The sequence below is a fragment of the Symphalangus syndactylus genome, chromosome 22, assembly GCF_028878055.3.
Source record: "Symphalangus syndactylus isolate Jambi chromosome 22, NHGRI_mSymSyn1-v2.1_pri, whole genome shotgun sequence".
NCBI lineage: Eukaryota > Metazoa > Chordata > Mammalia > Primates > Hylobatidae > Symphalangus > Symphalangus syndactylus.
The window spans coordinates 73,269,632-73,279,836 of record NC_072444.2 but is presented as its reverse complement, the minus strand read 5'-3'; the positions used below and the strand labels follow the sequence as shown (position 1 = coordinate 73,279,836).

At 41.9% G+C, this 10,205-nt stretch overlaps 1 pseudogene; it reads right to left on the bottom strand.

Annotated features, from left to right (window-relative positions):
* Positions 1 to 3,301: 3,301 nt before the first annotated feature.
* Positions 3,302 to 3,472, bottom strand: LOC129472184 (small ribosomal subunit protein uS14-like; annotated as a pseudogene).
* Positions 3,473 to 10,205: the final 6,733 nt, after the last annotated feature.

The window sequence follows — 10,205 nt, the reverse complement described above, 5'->3', positions numbered from 1 at the left end:
GGTCTCGATCTCCTGACCTTGTGATCCGCCCGCTTCAGCCTCCCAAAGTGTTAGGATTACAGGTGTGAGCCACGGTGCCCGGCCATGGAACTATTCTTATTCCTTTTCAATCATATCATGTATTTCTTTTCTTGTGCCTCCTCATCTTCTTGACATCCAAATGTTGGAGAGCCTCTTTTCATTTTTATGTATACTCACTGCCCTGGTGAATTTATCCTAATTTAAATTTTGTTACCCATACACCAAAAACTCCAAAATTTATACATCTAGTCCAGGTATTTCCTCTGAGCCCGTGTTTTGCACATTAAGTTGTACACTTGAAATTTCTACTTGCAGTTCAATAGACATCTCATACTTAACATACCTAAATCTTCACTTAATATTCCCCACTATACTTGTTTCTACTCTAGTTTTCCTCATCTTAGTAAATGACACTCCATGCATTCATGGTTAGATGATTTAGGTGGCAGGATTTTGAATCAATGATATAAAGGTATGAGACTTCTGGAAGGGTCTGGACAGGAGGAAATATATTATGCATGTTGGGGACATGAACAAATGGGGCTCTGGAGACATACCGTGATAGCCAGGCTTCAAGGTGGCCACCAGTAGTAGTCCCTCTACTTTTTTTGTAGAGAGTAGAACCTCTCTTTTTTTGTCTCATCTCATACTGAATATGCCTACCTATGTAACTAATAGGACTTGCGTAAATTATGGTGTGCGACTTCTGAGACTAGATCTTTTTTTTTATTTATTTATTTGTTTGTTTGTTTATTTATTTATTTATTGAGATGGAGGCTCACTCTGTCGCCCAGTCTGGAGTGCAGTGGCAAGATCTCGGCTCACTGCAACCTCCACCTCCCAGGTTGAAGCAATTCTCCTGCCTCAGCCTCCTGAGTAGCTGGGATTACAAGAATGCGCCACCATCCCCGGCTAATATTTTTTGTATTTTTAGTAGAGACGGGGTTTCACCATATTGGCCAGGCTGGTCTCAAACTTCTGACCTTGTGATCCTCCTGCCTCGGCCTCCCAAAGTGCTGGGATTACAGGCACGAGCCACCGCGCCCGGCCAATCTTTTTTCAAGTATATCGTTAGTTTACAGTATATTTAAAGAGTGGGTGCAACCATTACCAAAGTCTAATTTTAGAACATTTTCATCAACCCTCAAAGAAACCCTATACCCATTAACAGTCATTCCCAAGCCCCTTCTCCTAAAAAACCAATGATCTACTCTCTACCTCTAAAGATTTGCCTATTCTGGACACTTCATATAAATGAAATCAAATAATACGTGGGGTTTATTGTCTAGCTTCTTTCACTTAGCATAATGTTTTCAAGGTTCTTCCATGTTGTACATGACTCATTTTTGTTTCATCTTTTAATTGTGGAATAATATTCCAATATATGGATATACTACATTTTGTTTATCTACATTTGTTCTCTGTGATTGTTTTGATCATCCCCTCACAGTAGCATTCTCTTAAACTGCATTCAATGCAGCTAAGGAGAAGCAGACCTCTCACCATCTTCACCATCTCTTCTTTTTTTTTTTTTTTTTTAAATTATACTTTAGGTTCTGGGATACATGTGTAGAACATGCAGGTTTGTTACATAGGTATACACGTGCCATGGTGGTTTGCTGCATCCATCAACCCATCATCTATATTAGGTATCTTTCCTAATGCCATCCCTCTCCTAGTCCCCCATCCCCTGACAGGCCCTGGTGTGTGATGTTCCTCTCCCTGTGTTCATGTTTTCATTGTTCAACTCTCACTTATGAGTGAGAACATGTGGTGTTTGGTTTTCTGTTCCTGTGTTAGTTTGCTGAGAATGATGGTTTCCAGTTTCATCCATGTCCCTGCAAAGGACATGAACTCATCCTTTTCTATGGCTGCATAGTATTCCATGGTACATATGTGCCACATTTTCTTTATCCAGTCTATCATTGATGGGCATTTGGGTTGGTTCCAAGTCTTTGCTATTGTGAATTGTGAATTGAGACAGAGTCTCACCCTGTCACCCAGGCTGGAGTGTAATAGCTCAGTCTAACCTCACTGCAACCTCTGCCTCCCGGGTTCAAGTGATTCTCTTGCATCAGCCTCCCGAATAGATGGGATTACAGGCGTGCGCCACCATGCCCAACTACTTTTTTGTATCTTTAGTAGAGATGGGGTTTCACCATGTTGGCCAAGCTGGTCTTGAACTCCTGACCTGGTGATCTGCCTGCCTTAGCCTCCCAAAATGCCAGGATTACAGGTGTGAGCTATTGTACCTGGCCGAGACTAGATCTTAAAAGACACAGCTGCACTCACCTTGCTCTTTTTTGGAACATTTGCTCTGGGGAAAGCCAGCTGTCATGTCATGAGGACACACAAACAGCCCTATGGGGAAGTTCACATGGCAAGAAACTGAAGTGCTTACCCACAGCCAACACCAACTAACTACACATATGAGTGTGCTATCTTGGAAGTAGGTCCTGCAGCTCCAGTCAAGCTTTTGGATGACCCTGATGAACATCTGGACCGCAATATCATGACTGAACCACCGGCCAAGCCACTTCCAAAGTCTTTACCCACTGAAACCATGTGAGACTATAATATTAATTAAGATACTAAGTTTTATGCTAATTTTTATGGAGCAATAGAGACTTAACACACATAGCTTTATCCTTAACGTCTTTTTCTCACACTCCACATCTAATTCATCGGAAAATCACTTTGGCGTTGCATTTCAGTATACCCAGAATCTGATCATCCCTCATTGTCTCTCCACTGCCACACTCTAGCCCATCATCTCTCATGAGAATTTTCACAACAGCTTCCTTACCGGTTTCCTTGTTTCCACCCCTGCCCTACCTAAGTCTATTCTTAAAGGAGCATCCATGATCCTTGTAAGACATTAGTTAGACCATGCCACTGTCCTCCTCAAAATCCTGCACATTTTCCTCATTTCACTCATATAAAGGCCCATATTCTTAGAGTGGCTCAATATGACTGCCTCTTCCTCCTTATCTCATCAACTACCATCTCCAGGGTCTAGCACAGGCAATGTGCACAAAAGATATTTTCTAAGCCAAACTGAACTGAAGTTGGGGAGAGAAAAGAGCAGAAAGATCCCCATCATCATCATGCATAGGGGTTGGGGGCAATGGGAGATGGGAGGAGAATACTGAAAATAGGAATAAGCATAAAGTCTTTTAATAAAATTGCATTTTTTTTCAAATGTTTATTTTATGTACAAAGAACTATCGTGGGTTTTCATTGAGTAGATGCCTTGGATAATCTTTTGAAGGAAGATCATTTAGTGCAACTTAATGAAACCGATATCCTTTGCTTACTGACGGAAACACTGGTGGCACATATTGAGGCCATATTTCCAGATCAGACCGTGCCCGTTTGAACAGACACAACAAGAGCAAGAGCCCTGGCTGAATTTTTGCGGGTGGCTCCAGTATAGCTGCTGGTGACCCATCTTGTTGTCAGGAGTGCAACAAGGCCAAAGGCGAATTTCATTATTTTTTAATTTTTGTAGAGATGGGGTCTTGCTATGTTCCCCAGGCTTGTCTGAAACTCCCAGCCTCAAGCAATCGCCCGAGCCTGGCCTCTCAAAGTGCTGGAATTACAGGCATGTGCCAGGGTGCCTGGCCTTTTAAAAGGATTTCAAAGTGTTCCTGCCCTGCCTCCCTCACCACACCTTTAAAATCTAGATAGGAAGGCAAGACTGAGAGGTCAGAGAAGAGTTACAAGGGGGAAATGGACAGTGGGAAATGACAAAGGCAAGTTTCACCTAGTCCCTGTTTTCCAGAGCTGAGTCCTGAACGCTGAACTGCAAGGGGAGGTGTGCGAAGCTGTCCTGGATTCGAAAAATATACTGAGCATTCGAGCTTTTGTCCCCTAATCACAGTAAAGTTTTTTGTTTTTTTTAAGCCAACCATGGTCTAGTCTACCTTAATACTTGGCTGAGTTATACCAGGAGGCTGCTATTTGAAATTGTAACACTTTTCAAATACCTCAGCTGGTGACAAACATGGCTATAATGCAAATGGCCCAGAGCCTCTTAAAAATTGCCAAACGCGAGGTTTCAGGCTGGGACTTGCAGTTACTTTAAATTCTCTCTTTGCTCTGAATTCTGCTCAGTTCAAATGAAATGCATGCATCACACATCAAGAACGACAGGGAGCCATCTGAAATTTCCTGAAACACCTGGTGCCAGGCAGGTTGAGGCAGGCAATCCTGTCATGCTGCCCTTGACAGGTTTGTGATAGCATCTTTTTTTGGTCTTTATGTTATTTACTGACAAATTCCAAGTAACGTCAGAGCTGATGAATACAAAACAGCCACTGTGACTGCAATCCTGCCACCACCAAGAGCACAGACTTCAATGGATCCACAGCAGGGCTTTCCAACCAGAAGCGGCATGACCCATTGGGGATTGGAGAAACAAGTCAATGGATCACAACAGCATTTCAAAACAAAATCAAGGAGGATGAAAATGAGAACACCAGAGTTTACGGTTCAGAGAAAACATAAGAACTGTTTTATGAAACTTCAGCTTTAATTACATATGTGTATGTGTGTTTATGTATGTTCTAGGTTTAATATAAAATCCTGTCTCTACTAAAAATACAAACAAATTAGCTGGGCGTGGTGACGAGTGCCTGTAGTCCCAGCTACTCGGGAGGCTGAGGCAGGGGAATGGCATGAACCTGGGGGCAGAGCTTGCAGTGAGCTGAGATCGCCCCAGCCTGGGCGACAGAGCAAGACTCTGTCTCAAAAAAAAAAAAAAAAAAAATTAAATTCTTTGCTTACAGTCACGGTCAAAAAAGGAGTGCACAAACAACTGATCCAGAGCCGAGGCTGGAAAATACTGTCTTCAAGCCAAAATCAGCTCGCTGCCTATTGTCTGTATGGCCTGCAAGATACGAATGGCTTTAACACTTTGGAATGTTTGGAAAAATTCAAAAAGCAGGATATTTCATGATGTGTGAAAATGACGTGAAATTCAAATTTCAGTGTCCACAAAGTACTACTGGCACACAGCCACACCCATTTGTTTATGTATTGTCTGTGACTTATTTTGGCAAAGTTGAATAGTTGCAACAGACACTTTATGGCCCACAAAGCCTAAAACATTTTCTATCTTTATGGGCAAAGCTTACCGACCTCTGATCTAGAGGCCTCGTTGTTATGATGCATTTTTCTCAAGTCTGTATATCTGTTTAATTTGGTTTATAGAAGAAACAGGGAAAGGATCTGACAGAAGATTGCATTGTGGGATTCTGGGTGTGTCGCGGATACTGCCACTCCTCTCCACATCCCCTGTCCTGTTTTGTGTGCCCCTCCCCTGGCCCCTGTGCCCTCTGTGGCCTGCACCTGTGGCTTTCTGCAGAGGCCTGCCCTTGGAATCCTGGAACAGTTTTGCCTGCTTATGCAGCAGCTGGAGGTACCCAGGAGTTTAAGCTACTGCAGGCAGGCCTTTGGTCAAGACAGTGGGGTATGAAATGCTAATCCTCTTGCTCATGTCGTGAGGACGGAACTCTGAAGTGTAACTTTCACTCCAGATGTCCCCTGTGGGATCAGGCTGGTTCCCTTTCTCTAAACTTTGCCTGAATCATACCCTTGCTTGAGTTCTCTCCCTTCCCCATCCTGCTTGCCCCATTCTCTTTGGGTTTCCTGAAGCACTTTCTTTGACACTGGGGTTGCACATGCATCTGACTCTGTCAGAGTCCTCTTCTGGGGAGCCCAGCCTGAGAGAGGGGAAGCAGTGGGCAGGTTCATAAAAGGCGACTCTTTCTGACAAAACTTTGGTTTAATGGGTGCTCCCTATAATGTCTTGCTGAATATGGACACTTCCCACACTGTTTTTGTTTTTCTGAAAGGGAGAAGGTGGTTATTTCATTTAAGATGATTTTGCAATGCATTGTAATTTCAAAGAGCTCTGAGATGAGTCAAGACAATTGGATTCTATTTCCAATGGATCCACTGGGCAAGCAATAAGCACCATGAAATTCATATTCTCCCATTTGTGGGAGGTAGAGTAGCTAATGTTTAAGCTTTCCCCTAACTTTCTGAGTCTTCTTGTAAAGTGGGTGCTTTAAACCATCTTCTAGATGCTGACTAATCCTGATCAGGGCACCTAACCTGCAAACCTGGTTGAGCTCCAAAATCCAGGTACATCACTCACACAGCAGAGGCGCTGGACCTGGCATTGTGAGTGGACACCAGAGGTACACTGGAGACCCTCCAGGGGACTCAGTGCTCCCCAGCCTCAAGCCTTGACACTGGTTGTCAATCAGCAGCACTCACAGACTTTGCTTTCCGATATGGAGCCAATACCTGCAGTTTTAGGCTTCAAAACCCTGGGCTCCCTCTCACCTCTTAATCCTAGCTGGGACTGTGCATATTGGGCTTCCTGTGTGGCACCCGATCTTTGGTCTGTTCCTTTCTGTCTTGGTCATGCTGCATAGCTGGCTGTTTCTGTAGCAGTCCTGTCCATGTATCAAAGCACTTTTTGGTGAGACAAGAGCAACTGAAAGGAACCAGGAGAGGTTCTAGGTAGACACACAAGGGGAGGGAACCCTGTAATGGAAACGGGAGAGCAGGTGAGAAGGTGGGGGACTAGAAGATAGCACACTTTATTTATATCTTGCTCACCATAAAAACTTTAAATGACACATAAAGATATAAAGTATTTTTTCAGCCAAGTCTAAGGATCCCTGGGGATTCTGGACATATTGTCTGAGGCCCACAAGTTCTTTACACAAATAATAACAATAATTATTATTATTTTGAGATGGAGTCTCGTTCTGTCACCCACGCTGGAGTGCAGTGGTGAGATCTCGGCTCACTGCAACCTCCGCCTCCCAGATGCAAGCAATTCTCTGCCTCATCCTCCTGAGTAGCTGGGATTACAGGCACCTGCCACCATGCCCGACTACTTCTTGTATTTTTAGTAGAGACAGGGTTTCACCGTGTTGGCCAGGCTGGTCTCGAACTCCTGACCTCAGTTGATCTGCTCGCCTTGGTCCCCCAAAGTGCTGGGATTACAGACATGAGCCACCATGCCAAGCCCACAAAATTATTTTTAATTTTGTCTATTCATTTGGATAGTCATCTCAATGATTAAATGTGAAAAAGTCCACCATCTGGATACCAGAAGATGACCACATTCAACTTAAGGCTAGACTCCAATTCTATCGCCCTCGTTTTCTTTTTTTTATTTTTTATTTATTTACTTTTTTGATGGAGTCTCGCTCTGTCGCCCAGGCTGGAGTGCAGTGGCACTATCTCGGCTCACTGTAAGCTCCGCCTCCAGGGTTCACGCCATTCTCCTGCCTCAGCCTCCCCAGTAGCTGAGACTGTAGGCGCCCGCCACTGCACCTGGCTAATTTTTTTTTTTTTTTTTTTGTATTTTTAGTAGATATGGGGTTTCACTGTGTTAGCCAGGATGGTCTCGATCTCCTGACCTTGTGATCTGCCCGCCTCGTCCTCCCAAAGTGCTGAGATTACAGGCGTGAGCCACCACGCCTGGCCAATCGCCCTCAGTTTCATTTGTGTTTAAAATCTTTGGGAGTCAAGTGAAAACTTACAATGATAGCATTTTATCTTTTTATTTTTCCCACAATGAAATTAGATTTATCATTTACTTTTAAGTGTGTGTAAACAATCACTATCATATACAAAGTTTCAGATACTACATGAAAGGATAAAGCAAAGGGAAAAGTCACTCGAAATGCTACCACTCATGCCATAAACACTTTGACCATCCTTCTCTGGTTTTCAAGCAAGCCTGACTGCCATAAGCTTGGCAGGTCTCAGCATCAAAATGATAACTGTCACCCTTACATTGAATTCTTTTCTCGTTATCAAGACAAAGCCTCCCTTTGGCTGTGATAATTTACAGTTGAGTGACATTTTCAAATGTAAAGACTTCAGTTTTTAGAATTATTTAATAAGTTGAGGATTCAAATTAACATCCTGAAAATTAACATAATTAAAATGAGTAATGCACTGCTTTAATTAACGAGGAGTAATGAGAAAAGACCAGAAGCAGACTCAATATGAAGATGATACATTTGGCCTATCTGAAAGTCACAGGACACCATGCTCATACTAGCTTGAACATGTCAATTACAGAAAAGATAGAAAGAATAATATTTGAATTTTGGTTATTTTCTAAATGATATAAATGACTCATTTCCAGCTTTTAGCATTTTCTTTCTACACTTTGACTATGAGCTAACTCTGTGTTGAAACTATGCATTTTTTTCAACATCTAGAAAAAATAGAGCAGATTCAGATATTTTTTTCTGTTCCCCCAGAATATTTAATACTTAAAAAAAATCACAACATTAACCTTACTTTTTATTTTATTTATTTATTTATTTATTTTGAGACAGAGTTTTGCTCTTGTTGCCTAGGCTGGAGTACAGTGGCGTGATCTCAGCTCACTGCAAACTCTGCCTCCCAGGTTCAAGTGGTTCTCCTGCCTCAGCCTCGTGAGTAGCTGGGATTACAGGCACCCGCCACCAAGCCCAGCTAATTTTTGTATTTTTGGTAGAGACGGGGTTCACCATGTTGGCTAGGCTGGTCTCGAACTCCTGACCTCAGGTGATCTGCCCACCTCGGCCTCCCAAAGTGCTGGGATTACAGGCGTGAGCCACTGCGCCTGGCCAACATTAACCTTACTTTTAAGGGGCCAAAACCAACGTGGAGTTATCAAGTGTCATATCAAGTGTCATATCATTAAAACTGGTCTACAGTTTTGGTTCAATGTGGTCTGATTATCTTGAATTTTAAACAGAGACTTGAAGTTTTTTCAAATTTTTTTCTAGCATAATAACAATACAAAGAATACTGACATAGCCAAGTGGAAAAAGATTTATGATAGACTCGTACATCTTTCTACAATTGTAACTTCATCAGAAACCTCATTGTTAGCACATCGTCTGTGAATATGGGTTTTTATGACCCAGATTCCTAAGGCATTTAATTTGTAAATTGTCTTTGGATTTACATTCCTATGAGTGCTAAAACATAAAGAGAACACTGGTTTCTAATACTTATACCTAGTTAAGTAAAATTTAGGATTGAAAATTTTAAGCCAATAGTAAGTATCCAAAGAACTGTTTCCCCTTGCGGGATCAATACATTACCCAAATTTGAGAAATCCTAGCGTAAATTAGCTAAAAAATGTCTCTTGCATCTGTGGAGGCTTTTAGACTAAACATATGAATATATTTTATCTTAATGGGACCATCCCATTTGTGTTGTTCTGTAACTTAAATTCTTTCTTAACAATATGTCACAGACCTTTGTTTTTTTTTTTAAGTGAAAGTGAAATAGTTGAGTCAAAGAGAGTGCACATTTAAATTTAAATTTTTCATAGATATTGTCTGATTGCTTTCCAAAAAGCAATCTATCCCGCCCAGGGCACAGAAGTTTGCCACACTCTCATTAACACAGAGTTAGAACTTTAAATTTTTGGAAACTTTTAAATTTTGGGAAATCTGATGGTTGAGAAGAATTGTGTGTAAACTGAGTAGATGCTGTTCTATGTTTCAAGTGTATACAGATGCTGTTGTGACTGTCGAAATACACAATCATATCAAAGTATTACTACATTCATTTGACCTACTTCTTATGTATTTTCTCAATCAATGGCTACTTAAACCACTATCATGTAGAAGTTTGTTATTTTATTTTAAAAATGGGGTGCTCATATTAAAAAATGTTTGGAAGCTTGCAATACTTTAGAGCTCTTTTCTGCATGAGAATACTACCTAATATCATACTTCCCAGAGGAAATGGCAGAGTGGGCCTCAGACGGAGCGGCCCAGGCAGCGTCCCTTCCCTCAGAACTGACACAATATCATCCCAGGGATTCAAAGAGGTCCCAAAGAAAGACCAGATTCCTCTTTGAGAGGAGTTTTTTCCTAAATAATGAATAAAGGTATCTTTTCTCTTTTTTATTTCCAAGTCCAGGGTCTTAATTTCCATTATTATAGAATCGGTATAAGACAATACCTTAAACAAATGAACAAAATGCAGCCTGGTCATATACCCAGATGACATAAAAAGCACGCTCAGTTGTGCTACTGCACTTGAAGTTCTCTGGCAGCAGGTGATGTGTCCAATTCACCCTTGTATCCCTCAGTGCCTGGCAGAATGCATGGCACACAGATGAATGAGTGAGCTGGGAGCAT